The following is a 16,294-nucleotide window of genomic DNA, read 5'->3' on the forward strand; positions in this document are numbered from 1 at the left end:
CGGATAGAGCTGGAATCGTGAAATTTGGAATGAGGATCACTGATGAAGAGTTAAAATGAAAGGTTTTTGGAATTCGGACTATAAGTGTACGAAAAGTAATAAATTGTACTAAATTTAGTACAATTTGGGTTTGGGTGAACGAATTGAGCTGGAATCCTGAAATTTGGAATTAAGGTCACTGATGGAGAGTAAAAAAGAAAGGTTTTTGGAAATTCTAACTATAAGTGCATGAATAGTACTAAATGGTACTAAATTTAGTACAATTTGGATTTGGGTGAACGGATAGAGCTGGAATACAAACATTTGGAATGAGGGTCACTGATGAAGAGTAACAATGATAGGTTTTTGGAAATTCGAACTATAAGGGTACGAAAAGTACTAAATGGTACTAAATTTAGTACAATTTTGATTTGGGTGAACAGATTGAGCTGGATACAGACATTTGGAATGAGGGTCACTGATGAAGAGTAACAATGATAGGTTTTTTGAATTTCGAACTGAAAGGTACGAAAAGTACTAAATGGTACTAAATTTAGTACAATTTTGATTTGGGTGAACAGATTGAGCTGGAATACAGACATTTGGAATGAGGGTCACTGATGAAGAGCAACAATGAAAGGTTTTTGTAAATTCGAAATATAGGGGTACGAAAAGTACTAAATGGTACTAAATTAAGTACAATTTGGATTTGGGTGAACGGATAGAGCTGGAATCCTGGAATTTGGAATTAGGGTCACTGGTGGAGAGTAACAAAAAAAGGTTTTTAGAAATTCGAACTATAAATGCACGAAAAGTACTAAATGGTACTAAATTTAGTACAATTTAGATTTGGGTGAACGGATAGAGCCGGATTCCTGGAATTTGGAATGAGGATCACTGATGAAGAGTAAAAATTAAAGGTTTTTGGAATTCGAACTATAAGTGTACAAAAGAAATAAATTGTACTAAATTTTGTACAATTTGAGTTTGGGTGAACGGATAGAGCTGGAATAAAAACATTTGGAATGAGGGTCACTGATGAAGAGTAACAAAGAAAGGTTTTTGGAAATTCGAACTATAAGCGTACGAAAAGTACTAAATGGTACTAAATTTAGTACAATTTTGATTTGGGTAAACAGATTGAGCTGGAATACAGACATTTGGAATGAGGGTCACTGATGAAGAGTAGCAATGAAAGGTTTTTGTAAATTCGAACTATAGGGGTACGAAAAGTACTAAATGGTACTAAATTTAGTACAATTTGGATTTGGGTGAACGGATTGAGCTGGAATCCTGAAATTTGTAATGAGGGTCACTGATGGAGAGTAACAAAGAAAAGTTTTTAGAAATTCGAACTATAAGTGCACGAAAAGTACTAAATGGTACTAAATTTAGTACAATTTGGATTTGGGTGAACGGATAGAGCTGGAATCCTAAAATTTGGAATGAGGATCACTGATGGAGAGTAAAAAAGAAAGGTTTTTGAAATTCGAATTAAAAGTATACAAAAAGTACTAAATGGTACTAAATATAGTACAATTTGGATTTGGGTGAACGGATAGAGCTGGAATACAAACATTTGCAATGAGGGTCACTGATGAAGAGTAACAATGAAAGTTTTTGTAAATTCGAACTATAAGGGTACGAAAAGTACTAAATGATACTAAATTTAGTACAATTTGGATTTGGGTGAACGGATAGAGCTGGAATCCTGAAATTTGAAATTAGGGTAACTGGTGGATAGTAACAAGAAAAGGTTTTTGGAAATTCGAACTATACATCAGTGCACGAAAAGTTCTTAATGGTACTAAATTTAGTACAATTTGGATTTGGGTGAACGGATAGAGTTGGAATCCTGAAATTTGGAATTGGGGTCACTGATGAAGAGTAAGAAAGATGTACCAAAGATCGAAAAGTCCTAAATGGTAGTGAGCTTAGTATGATTTGGATTTGAAGAGCTGGAATCCTGAAATATGGAATTAAGATTACTGTTGGAATATAGAATTGAGATATAGAGGTAGCTTTGGAAAATCGTACTAACGTGCACGAAGCAGTACTAAATGGTACAGAATTCGCTACTATTTCTATTTGCGTGAACAGATTACTGTTGGAATGTAGGATTGAGGTAGTTTTGGAAATTCGTACTTATGGAAAAGTGCTAAATGGAACTACATTGGCTATAAATTGGGTTTAGGTGAACGGATAGATATGAAAGTACATTTTGGAAAATCGTGTACGAAAAGTGCTAAATGGTACAAAATTTGGTACCTTTTGGTATTTGCTATATGGTATAGAATTTTGTACAATTTGTGATTTTGTAAGGGGTAGAACTGGAATTTTGAAATTTGGCATTAGATTAGCAATTGGTGTTTAGAGTGGAGGTAGGGAGGAGGCTTTTCAAATTCGTACCTATTTATACAAAAAGTACTAAATAGTGAATTGGGGGAATATATGTTGGAAGGGTTAGAACCAGGAGTCAAATCTGTAATTTGCAATATGATACGTAGTTTTGAAAATTCGAAATAAAAAATATGGTAGTTGTGTAGGGATGCGATACGGCAGATTTTTTTTTTGTAAATTCTGGCTACAATCGAAAAAAATATTGGTAATAAAAATAGGTCTTAGTACAACAGAATCTCCAGCATTCACCATTCCCGCATTAAATATTGATTATATATTCCGCATACGAAGTAGCGGGCATTTGCTAGTAATCTATAAAACATTTGAAAGATAATACCGTACCTCTCATTCATCCAACGTATGTTAGAATCGTTTATTGCCACACATTCTCTCCAAACCACCAAAGTAAATTAATTTATTTTTTGTCTTTAGGCCAATCGACTGCCTTTCAATAAAGTCGACAATATCAGTCAGCGCTTAATGCTTTGATTACTTTTTGCTGTTGTTGTATTTATTTTTTTTACTTTTTTCCTTTGCTATGGCATTAATCCTCCTTAATGCTTATCTATATCACTACACATTCCTCTTCTTGTTGATAAGTACACATTGCACATATTATCTTAATTCAGGCGTCTTAAGGTGGTGGCGACGGCATTCATTCATTGACTTCACTTTCCATTAAGACACGGGCAGACCGAAAAAATCATCAAAAGTATTTGCCGCTTTTTTGTAACAGGAACACAGACCAGCGGAACACATTCTCAAATCCCCAAAACGAAATCGAACGACGACGGCTACGACAATAATACGGAATATCATCAGCCAAAGAGCACAGTCAGTCAGTCATAGTCAGTTAGCCAGGCAGCCAGTCATAGTCGTCTTAACCACCACCACACCACCGTCATCATCATCTCCACCACTCAACATTAACCCAAAAAACAACTTCAAAATTTGTGGCACCATTCAAAAATTTACCACCGTTCCATCATTCCATGTTCTTCAAAGAGAATTTCCGCACTCTATATCGCCCGTCCAGGTCGCAGTAACAACCAGGCCATAACGCTGACGCACTGCAGCTAGTCCGTACACAAGAACGATGTGGTGTGTGTGTGTGTTTGTGCTTGGCTGGATCTTCAAAGCACATTTTCCGCTTTTTCCATGCCATCATCGTCATCGACGACGTCACAGTTGCCGCCACCAACCATTGGCGGCACAAGTTCACAAAAGGCTTAGAAAACTACTTTCGGTAAGCACACACATAAACGACCCAACAACAGAGAGGGAGCGCAACACTCAAAGTTGCCTGCCTGGCTGTTTGGTCATGTGGATGGATGGATGTATGGCTGGAAGGAAGGCTGACTGACTGAGAGCCGCTGAGTGTTGTGTACTGCTGGCTCTGTGTGTTGTTTTATTCCTGCGTTAAGGGAGTATTTTTTTCAAGTTGTTTCTTTCCAAAGGCGCTCGCTGGCTGTCATCTTTCGCGTATCCCATTTGCCGCCGCTCTTTGTTGCCAAAGTATTAAAGACAAATGCCGCTTTTTGCGAATAGGAGCCCAGCAACGTAGACAGCGTGGAATTTCTACTTTTCTTTGGTTTTTTCGGTTGGCCGTAACCTTCCCTTGGCCAGCTGTTGTTGATTCACTTTTTTCATCGTCGTCTTCTTCGGAAGCGGTATTTTTGTTTTGTGACGAATCTTCAAAGACTTGTTCCGCTCTCCAAGCGACAGCAGAGCCAACGACAGTCAACAACAGCTGGCAGTCATTCCCCGCATTGGTGAGGTATCATCATCGTCGTTGCCGTCATCATCAACATCATCAAGACTTCTTTATTCAGACAATAAAGAACAGAAAAACCGCTCAAAAGAAATCAAAACGTTTTTGCTGGTGCCGTTGTTTTTGTTGTGTTTATTATTTTCATAGCCAAAGTGTGTTAATGGCCAAATAAAAATATCACAGACAAGACGGTCAAATGTACCGCGACAAGTCATTTTAATGGCAGCATGGCCAGAGATGGAGGAACAAACAAACGGCAGCACTCCCAGCCTTTTGGTATTCCGACTACAACTAACATATTGCAAAGTTTGGTTGTTGTTGTTTTTGTTTGTCTAATTGAAATTAACTAACTAACCGACAGGCAGATAGCTAAGCATTCAGACAAATGGACGCCTAATAAAACTTACTAAAAATAAATAATGCGCAAGCCGGTAAGCCGCAACAGACAAAGAAGGCCATAATTATGTGTTGGATTAAGTGCTACCACACAAAAATAGTGAAATACGCACAGATGGCTGAGAAATTTATGGAATCACGCCTAATACCATTTAAGTCATATCGTAAGCAAAGCAAACAAAAAACAAATGTTTGCATATGGAATCAAACCTTATGAGCCTACATGACACGACGTCCATTGGCTTAGTTTGTGCAAACGTTAGCGTTTTGTTTTTGGTATGTTGACCATATACAACTTATGTACATTTATGTTTATTAAAACAACACTTTTAGGAGTGGAATTATTTTCGCGCAATAATAATTTACGGCTACGATCATGTAAAGTCGAATACGTGTTACCCTACTTAACGACTTCGGCGTGCTAATGAATTCATAAAGTTTGTTATAATAACTTGGTATTGCTAACACGAGACAAAGTATTTATCGTAGATCGCCAAAATGAATATATGGAGGAGCTGAATCCATCTGGCTGTGTGTGTCCGTAATGTCCGTCCGACTGGCTACATACAAATTATAATCAGGCTACAGGTCACAATTTTGATCGGGTCGTCAATCTCCGACAAGATAAAGTAGGTCCAATATTATAGAGCCAATATGAATCGCGTCCATTCTTTGCTATGGGAAAAGTCTCCCTCGTCCGTTCGGGATGTTGCACAGTGTTGCCGCTTCCATACAAAAGTGGACAAAAATAGAAGGAGTTGACCTAGGTTGATGAATTTTTACACAAGTACTTGTAAGGGCATAGGAATGAAAAATTTCAACTTTGGTCCATATCGGTTCAGATTTGGATATAGCCCCCATATATATCTTTCTCCGATTTTGCTATAACTCGGTCAATTTTGATCGAATAGCCTTCAAATTTAATATGTAATATTTTCTTAGGCCCCTGAGTAGCTCTACCGATTTTCACAAAAATCGGTTCAGATTTGGATATAGCCCCCGTATATATCTTTCCCCGATTTTGCTATAACTCGGCAAATTTTGATCGAATAGCCAAATCTGAACCGATTTTTACGAAAATCGGTGAACCTATTCAGGGACCTAAGAAAATATCACATATCAAATTTGAAGGCTATTCGATTAAAATTGACGGAGTTATACCAAAATCGGGGAAAGATATATACGGGGGCTATATCCAAATCTGAACCGATTTCTTTGAAAATAGGTAGAGCTACTCAGGGGCTTAAGAAAATATTACATATTAAATTTGATCAAAATTGACCGAGTTATTGCAAAATCGGGGAAAGAAATATATGGGGACTATATCCAAATTTGAACCGATTTTTGTGAAAATCGGTAGAGCTACTCAGGGGCCTAAGAAAATATTACATGCTAAATTTGAAGGCTATTCATCAAAAATTGAGCGAATTATAGCAAAATCGGGGAAAGATATATATAGGGGCTATATCCAAATCTGAACCGATTTTTGCTAAAATCGGTGAAACTACTCAGGAGCCTAAGAAAATAACACATACTAAATTTGAAGGCTATTCGATCAAAATTGAACGAGTTGTAGCAAAATTGGGAAAATATACAGTGTTGGTCACACAATTAGCACACCTCACTACCAACATTTATTTTGTCTAAAAAGACCTTCAAAAGTAGTTGTATTTAATAAAGTATTTGTACTAATATATTCTCAGTAGTATGCTTAAAGAATACAACGCAATGCAGAAACTGAAACATAATTGTCAATTTGAATAACCTCCAAAATGTAAAAAATGTCCTAAATTCACTGGACACGTAATTAGCACACCTTAAAAGAATCACTAATATTGTGAATAGTTTCAATATTTTCGTCCATATTCAGTTTTAAATCCCTTTCGTTTGGGAATAAGTTCCAGTCTGCTAGTTATACTCTCCTGCAGTCTCCGAAATTTTAGGGAATTATATGGGGTACACCTTGGGTCCCAAGGACTGATGGAAATGTCAGTTTTTATAGTGTTTTTTTTATCGATTTGTTCACATGTAACAAACGCATTGAGGCAAGTAGTTAATAGAAACATCAAATAAAACATCATATTCTTGTTCATCTTTGTAAATTTGCGAATAGTGGGTTGTACCCACCAGCAGTGTGCATCTGTAAAGTCCGCTTGACATAAAAATTTTCATTAAAAAACTGTAATATGAGGCGTTGAGCTATTGATTTTATAAATACTTATCCATCTGGACTGAATTTTACCGATATGTCGTGATGTATGTCACGATAAACCTATGTTCATCTCTATGGGACCTACACAAATTTCAATAATTTTCTAAACATAAGCAAATGGGAGATAGTCTAGTGAGAACGCAAGGAAATATGTTTCCCGGAGCTTAAAACGATTAAATTTGAAATCAATAATCCAGAAAACATTTATCTTCAATAGTATATGCCTACTTTTATGGATTTTAACCAATTTCAGAAAAACCTCAAAATCCCTTATGGTCAGAAAGGGGTTATACCTTTAAACATACCCACGTGCCACGTGTTCATCTAGTGCTTAATTGACAGTTTTATAATGATAGGTCCTTGGTGTTATTCAGACGTGTAATTTTGAATTACAAATGGTGTTATAAGTTGATTTTTCTTCACATGAGGGTGCATTTTATTGATCTTCTTTCTATAAACCCCTTCCAAATCGAACATTTTCTTGAATGAATCATCGACCTTAAACACTTTTGGAAAAGTTTTTGCACGTTATATTTAAATTTCGGTAATCGGTTAACAATTCCAATAATTTCCTATCCAATTGTATACTTGTTTTTAAAGTTTTGGCGACTTTCTGACGTTTAAGTGTACATTACAAAAAATGGTCCGCTATTGTGATATATTTTGAGATTCCGGGGTGATAAATTATTTTTTCTTTCAAAAAATGATTTTTTCCATACGTTTTGAATATGAATTAACATCAATATAAATTAATTTTTGTATATTAACTGAATTAAATTAAAAAATCTTATGGTGTGCTAATTAAATGTCCCCTTGATAATTTGGGCGTCTTCACAAAACTTTTATTTTCAAAAAACCACTGATAATACTATTCACTTATATCATTAAATCTGTTAAATACATTATAGAAAAGGATTTTGTTTACGAAAATATTTCAATTTGTCCTATCAAAACTCTTAGCTGACTGAAATCATTTTGCACCAAAGGGGTGTGCTAATTCTGTGACCAACACTGTATATATGGGGGCTATATAAAATCTGAACCGATATATCTCAGAAGGTTGCAAGGACGGGCAGAATGTGTTTACACATTTTGATTTGGAAGATATGTCCAATTAACGGAAAACAGGAGCCAAGGTGGCGATAGGTGGCAATCAAAAGATCTGCTCTACTAAATATTAAGAATTTTGAATTTTTTTTATCAAATTAAAATTTTGATTTCTTGATAACGGTACATTGCCCATGTGCAGTTAATGTCAACCTTTTGTACTAAAACGTTATATTTATAGCCCACTCATCAAATCCCCATCCAAAACTTTTAGTATTATCAACAAATTTTTCAGAAAATGTTATTTTAAATGTCGCTTTATTTGCATATCATTATCGCCTTAGATTACCTGGGAAATATTTTTCATATTTAAAGAGCTATAACTTCATTATGGATGCACATATCGACAAAATTCTTTCAGATACCTTGTATCGGATGTGTTTACTGTAAGAAAAAAACATAAACATATGTAAAAGGTAACATCACATTTTTTGATTTTTGTCCACGCGGCAACACTGTGTGTTGTGGGAAGATATGTGAAGAAGTCTATTCATTAAAATAAAGCTGCATGTGTTTTCTCCTGGGAATGGTGGTAAGTTCTTCGTGATACTCCAGAAATTGCTCCGCTATCCTATCCCCATTGTTTATGTTACCAAAAAGTTGAGTGTATTTTGCATTGATCGATATGTCTGTCCTGGTGGCGAAATAGTAGATGATAATGGGCCGGATTACTTGATTGTAGATCAGCAGTTTTACATGCGGTAATGACCTTCCTCGCATACGGAAAAGCCCTCGGTATGCCTGCGACAGCACATAAACAGAAAAAAATCCGGCGATAAAAAAATTATCATATTGACGAAATTCGATAAAATTATTTGATGACAAGGTAAAAATACAACTGATAAAATATTTCACATATTGACTAAAATATTTATTAATTTTTTATACTGAACTGATTAAATGGAATATGTGGAATATTTTGATAAATATTTTTGTCAATATGTGAAATATTTTATCAGTTGTATTTTTACTTTGTGATCAAATAATTTTATCGAATTTTGTCAATATGTCAATTTTTTATCGCAGGAAAATCGATAAATTTTTTATTGAATCTGCTGGTAAATTACCGATGAATAAATTATACAAGACTAAGCCCAGGAGTGATCCTTGAGACACCGCCCGAAAGACTCGATCCTTCAAAATGGAAATCAAATCCTTTCTCTCACGTTTCAGAATTCTCCTTGCTCGATTACTCGGTTGATCCGTCGTAGTAGGAAGTATTCGAAAATTTCCCAAAGGACGATAATAGCATCAGCTCCATGTTCCGAGATCGGTACCACTACTGATTCTTTCCAGGCTAGAGAGACATAGAAAATGTTGAGGCAGTGGTTAAATACCATAATTGAGAAAAATAAGGACCGATTCTCTTGTCTTCTTTAGCATCAGTGGTTGTTATGTGGTAGCTTTGTAACGACAAGTTCCGTTGCTGGGATAGCTCGCGGGGGTCCAGAGTCTGCCACAGAAATTTGTGAGTGGAAAGACCGAGAGAGTGATAACACGGGTTTCTTATTGGTTTTTTGTGCTCATCTCAGCAGTCCAATCAACACTGTGTTTTATTATTTCGTTTTCTTTTAAGTAGTACACAAGTATAAATTATTAAGGACATACAAAGGTTAAGAGTTCCGGTCGCTCGTTCGGGGTGACCTGGCTAAGTTCAGCTATCCGCTTATCGTTGGCGGTCCAGTCTCGACGGGAGACCCAAGTAGATACCGGATATGGGCTGTATGGGAGTCCTGGATAAGTTCTCCATCTATTCCGGCCTGTTGGGTGACCTGGATAAGTTCGCCCACCGTCCGGGTCCTCCTCCAGACAAGTTACCGTGAAAATATGGGCTAAATTATAGACCTGGACAAGGCTCTGCGGGAGACCTGGATAAGTTCTCCGAACTGATTGGCTAACTGGACGAGTATACGCGGAAGAGAGGACTCAAGAGTTGCAGATACCTCAAGGAATTCGGGCAAAGATACGCGAAGGGGAGTTCCACGAGTTACGAACACTTCATGGAATCTGGAAGGGTTACGCGAAGTCCCAAGAGTTACAGGCACTTCAAGGCGTCTGAACAGGGGTACGTGGATGATTGCCAAGAGCAACGAACGCTTCCACGAATATGCCGAGGTTACGCGAAGGGTTTGCAAGAGTTGCGAACACTTCAAGGAATCTCGGCAAGAATACGCGAGGGAGTTCCAAGAGTTGCGAACACTTCAATGAATCTGGGCAAAAGTACGCAAAGGAGTTCCAAGAGTTGCGAACACTTTAATGAATTTGGACAAGAATACGCTAGGGGGTTTTAAGAGTTGCGAACACTTCAAGGAATCTGGGCAAGATTACGCGAAGGAGTTCCAAGAGTTGCGAACACTTCAAGGAATCTGGACAAGAATACGCGAGGGAGTTCCAAGAGTTGCGAACACTTCAAGGAATCTGGGCAAGAGTACGCGAAGGAGTTCCAAGACTTGCGAATACTTCAAGGAATCTGGACAAGAATACGCGAGGAAGTTCCAAGAGTTGCGAACACTTCAAGGAATCTCGGCAAGAATACGCGAGGGAGTTCCAAGAGTTGCGAACACTTCAATGAATCTGGGCAAAAGTACGCCAAGGAGTTCCAAGAGTTGCGAACACTTTAATGAATTTGGACAAGAATACGCTAGGGGGTTTTAAGAGTTGCGAACACTTCAAGGAATCTGGGCAAGATTACGCGAAGGAGTTCCAAGAGTTGCGAACACTTCAAGGAATCTGGACAAGAATACGCGAGGGAGTTCCAAGAGTTGCGAACACTTCAAGGAATCTGGGCAAGAGTACGCGAAGGAGTTCCAAGACTTGCGAATACTTCAAGGAATCTGGACAAGAATACGCGAGGAAGTTCCAAGAGTTGCGAACACTTCAAGGAATCTCGGCAAGAATACGCGAGGGAGTTCCAAGAGTTGCGAACACTTCAATGAATCTGGGCAAAAGTACGCAAAGGAGTTCCAAGAGTTGCGAACACTTTAATGAATTTGGACAAGAATACGCTAGGGGGTTTTAAGAGTTGCGAACACTTCAAGGAATCTGGGCAAGATTACGCGAAGGAGATCCAAGAGTTGCGAACACTTCAAGGAATCTGGACAAGAATACGCGAGGGAGTTCCAAGATTTGCGAACACTTCAAGGAATCTGGGCAAGAGTACGCGAAGGAGTTCCAAGACTTGCGAATACTTCAAGCAATCTGGACAAGAATACGCGAGGAAGTTCCAAGAGTTGCGAACACTTCAAGGAATCTCGGCAAGAATACGCGAGGGAGTTCCAAGAGTTGCGAACACTTCAATGAATCTGGGCAAAAGTACGCAAAGGAGTTCCAAGAGTTGCGAACACTTTAATGAATTTGGACAAGAATACGCTAGGGGGTTTTAAGAGTTGCGAACACTTCAAGGAATCTGGGCAAGATTACGCGAAGGAGTTCCAAGAGTTGCGAACACTTCAAGGAATCTGGACAAGAATACGCGAGGGAGTTCCAAGAGTTGCGAACACTTCAAGGAATCTAGGCAAGAATACGCGAGGGGGTTCCAAGAGTTGCGAACACTTCAAGGAATCTACAAGGAATTAAGGATCACCATTCTGACTCACCTGGTTCTCTGCACCTGTTTAACTTCACTCGGTTGAATTCGCGCACTTGTTACGTGAACACTGACTGATCCCCTTTCAATTTCCTCTGGTCCTTTTATAGGAAAACAGTCGGTAACTATTACCCATTAAACAAATATTATTCAGGCATTTCTTGGTAGGCGTAACCGTGATGATAGGTGTCACCTATTACCAGTGATGATAGGTATCACCTACTACCAGACCGATCGTGGCCTTGAGTCGATCGGTCAGTGAACTTAACGGTTAACACTTGAACTACTTTTGTAAACAAATATGAGGGGTGGTTAAATCAGTTTGGAAATAAACATAATATAGACAAAGGCTGTAGGCGAAAACGAGCGTAGCGACTTTCGTCGTTACAGCTTTAAGCGCCTAAAATGGTTGTTGGTTCAATGCTTGGCTCAATAAAGGGAAGTAACTCAACATTTTGAAATTTTCACTTTTTGTTAAAAGATTATTTCGATAATTATAGCATTATTTTGTCTACTCTTTCGTCTAAAATTACCGTTGTGTCACTCTTCATGTCTGCAGAGTCACTACTTGTGTATCAACAGTATTTTGTCCCTACTGAAAAATAAAAAAATTGAGTTAATATCCTTTTGTTGAACAGGTGAGATATATTTATATGTAGGTTTTCCTGCTTAATCTGACTCTAGCTTCAGTAGTGGAATTCTGTTACTCATTAACGAAAATCTTCGGTAAGTTAACAACCAAAATAAAGTCGTCGCTATGTCCTACTAATATCATCAGTGTTGTCAACTTTTATTGATACTTTTCATTCATAATTTTGCGTTTTAATTTTACATATTTTTGTGGGTAACACAAAAAATGAGTTACAGAATTCCACTACAGGTCTAGGAACGTTGATGCACTGATGGATTGTAATCACAAAGCTACTGGAGTTATTAATAAATTCTCTTTCCAGTTGAGTTGTTATGGCCTAAGATGCACATTGAAAAATTAGGAGTCTACCGAAGTCCCACATATCCAACCATTTTGCCACGTGGTTATGTCCGATCATCAGGAATATTGGATTTAGTTGAGTAGGTATGGTGGGGCATTTGAAAAGGTGCAGTGTGTCGTGCAGGCCTGTATCGCATTCCCTACAGGAATTTAGAAGGCGGCTCCATCTCAAACGTAAACCGTACTCTGGTTTGTCTCGGCAGCTGATGATCTTCGGCTGCTATAGATGAGGCATATACTCTGAGGATCGCATACTCACAACACTTGTTTTTGATGATTACTGCATAAGCGTGAATGTTGTAACAAGTTTAAATATTGTTCCATAACGTCGCACTTATGTTCGCTGAGCACATAGGCACTGCATAGACCGTCCTATCGCGTTATATTTCGTCAACAATCGGGTATGTTCTGAAATACACATCACCTCTCACTTCTCGCCTCAAGCATTTTGTTCACCCCATTTATTCATCTTTTTTTGCGAATTTTATGGACGGACTAGAGTGTTCTCTTCTTTTTAATGGGTCTTATCCCCAAGAAATTCGCCTAAAATAGGAGTGAATTGGTTGAACAAAATGCTTGAGGCGTGGAGTGAGACGTGAAGTGTGTCTTAGAACATACCCGAATGTGTCTTTGTCGGCATCCCAGGTGATTGAGAACATTGTTCCTAAATTAGGAGTCTATCGAAGTCCCACATATCCAACCATTATGCTACGTGGCTAAGTCCGATCATCAGGAATATTGAATTTAGTTAAGTAGGTATGGTGGGGCATTTGAAAAGGTGCAGTGTGTCGTGCAGGCCAGTATCGCATTCCCTACAGGAATTTAGAAGGCGGCTCCATCCCAAACGTAAACCGTACTCTGGTTTGTCTCGGCAGCTGATGATCTTCGGCTGCTATAGATGAGGCATATACTCTGAGGATCGCATACTCACAAAACTTGTTTTTGATGATTACTGCATAAGCGTGAATGTTGTAACAAGTTTAAATATTGTTCCATAACGTCGCACTTATGTTCGCTGAGCACATAGGCACTGCATAGACCGTCCTATCGCGTTATATTTCGTCAACAATCGGGTATGTTCTGAAATACACATCACCTCTCACTTCTCGCCTCAAGCATTTTGTTCACCCCATTTATTCATCTTTTTTGCGAATTTTATGGACGGACTAGAGTGTTCTCTTCTTTTTAATGGGTCTTATCCCCTAGAAATTCGCCTAAAATAGGAGTGAATTGGTTGAACAAAATGCTTGAGGCGTGGAGTGAGACGTGAAGTGTGTCTTAGAACATACCCGAATGTGTCTTTGTCGGCATCCCAGGTGATTGAGAACATTGTTCCTAAATTTCAGCTTGTCACAGATGGCTGTGGAATGCACGGACGGCGTGAACATACCGTCGAATATGACCCCCACAATCTTGGGTTAGTTAGTGTTCTGAATTCTGTTACTATCAACCAGGACATTCAACTCTGTGCTCATCTCAGCAGTCCATGTGATGAATAGAGAGGTCGTAGACTTAGTGACGGATATTTGCATATTTTTCGCGGTAAGGTCGGTTAAATATGTATGTATTCATCCTTTCACAAAGGTAAGGAAGGTATCCCACGCCAAGGCCGTACAATCATCCGCATAAGTAAAGATCTCATTGCCGTCTCGATGGGTTGGAATACAGGAAAGGTAGATGTTAAAAAGTTCCGGAGATATCACCCCACATTGGGGAACTCCTTGTTTCACTCTACGGGGCTTGGACTTCTGTTCCTGAATTCCACGTGGAACTGGGGTCCACAAAGATAACTGATTATCCAACGATTAAAACTTGACCGAAGAGTTGCCTGCTCGATGTTCTCAAACAGGGTAGAGTGTTTGGCAGTATCCAAAGATTATGATAAGTTGAGCGCCACCAACAGTGTCCTATCGCACGGTTTGTTTTGGTTGAGTCCTCGACTAATATGTCAGCGTAACGTTCCTAAATGGAACTGGGGTCATATCTTCGTTCATCCGGTGGTTCGAGAGTGACTTAACCGTTGCCCACAATTCACTTATTCCCACACATGTACAAACACATGTACACAGAGGTGGCAGCCGCTGGCCGGAACGCAGACGCTGTGTGGTCCAGAGTCAATCCGGTACAGAGAACCAGCTGCCGTGGGAAGGAAGGAGGGATGACAAGACCTCAGTCACGTTTGGCGACGTTACGTTGACTGACCTGAAAAGGTGTACAAGTTACTTCAGTCGACAGTTTGTTGAGCACCCCGAGAGTGACAGGGCGAAGAGTAGAGTGTTACGTCGTATTAGATCTCTGGATGATGTCCCAAATACCATTAGGAACGGTCTCTTCATGCCGAAGATGAACCACCACAGTTTACAATGGGTGAAGTTGCGAATGCCATCAGGAACTCTAAATCATCCAAAGCGTTGGGCCCTGACGGAATTTCCATGGTAATGTTGAAACAGCTGGATGAGCCGGGAGTGGAGTATCTCACTAAAGTTCTCAACCTGTCGCTAGCCACTCTTATTGTTCCCGAAGTCTGGAAAATGGGCAGGGTTGTCCCGCTACTGAAGCCAGGCAAGGATGCCAGCAAAGGTGAATCGTACAGGCCGATTTCACTTTTGTCACCTGTAGCGAAGACCCTTGAGGCCTTAGACCTCCCTAGCATTAGAAATAGCTATCAAGTTGCCGATCATCAGCATGGATTTCGTAAGCAGCGCTGCACGCCATCTCCACACATATTTGCTAAGGTTATAAGCAAATATTGTATGAATGCAGTCATCGGAGTACATCCCCCATCTATCGCAGCTGAAGAGCGTCAGCTGCCACGACAAACCAGAGTAGTTTTAGCTCAATTACGCTCGGGATATTGCACTCGCCTAAATTCCTATTGGGCGGGAATCGATCGCACCGTGCAAGACATCTGTCCAGTATGCGGCATGGGCCCGCACGATACAAAACACCTATTCAACTGCCCCCCAAACCTACTCATCTAACTCCAGTTGATCTTTGGTTACATCCCATCGAAGTAGCCACTTTCCTGGAACTGGATATAGACCCATAGCCAGATTGAACAGGAGAACGAACATACAAACATAATAATTAAACACTGTTACAACAACAACATTCAATTATTCCCGCTCCAATGTTGCAACTCTTCAGATTAATAATTCACTTGTTCCGATTGTGCTCACCGACCAACTTATTAATTTTCAATGTCAGCTTCCTGATTCTGGGGTCATGGGAGTTGGGTCGACAAAGCTCATCAAGCGCATTTGCTAGTCCCGGCGGCTTTCCCGGGAAATTTGGTCTGACTTCGGGTATTCGATCAGCAGGTATTTAGCGAGCGTTGGCAGATATGATGATTTCCCGGATCATCCTTTCTGATCTCTGAAGCTGTGATTTTTAATTTCACCACTCTGAAACTAAGTTAATTAGCTTTCCCATGATTGATGAAAGTGTGGCGTTCAGAGTTGATGAGGTCTGGCCAAAGATAAACGACGGGTTGCCAGGTGATGTCAGTTTTCAAAGCACGTGACACGATGGTAATGTATTGCGAACTGTGGAAATATCCGATAATTCTGACAATTAATTGGCCATGCAAAAAATTGAGCTATCAATCCCGAATCCCACAACTCCTAAGACCAGTCTGTTATGATTATCGCAAAACGAGGTCTAATATTGGGACTATATGTAATCGCTATTACTAGGCGAGATGTATACGTTATGCAACTCTACCTCGGCATTTTCACGGGTCATTGGAGCCAGTCGAGATCGAGGTATGAATTACAACAGGAATGTTAGTCCCCCTTAGTACATTGTTGTATACTGCAGATGTTTGTTGAGCTCTTCCGACTCATAAAGTCC

The sequence above is a fragment of the Musca autumnalis genome, unplaced genomic scaffold (genome assembly GCF_047663935.1).
Source record: "Musca autumnalis isolate F117 unplaced genomic scaffold, ASM4766393v1 scaffold_2, whole genome shotgun sequence".
Classification (NCBI taxonomy): Eukaryota; Metazoa; Arthropoda; class Insecta; order Diptera; family Muscidae; genus Musca; species Musca autumnalis.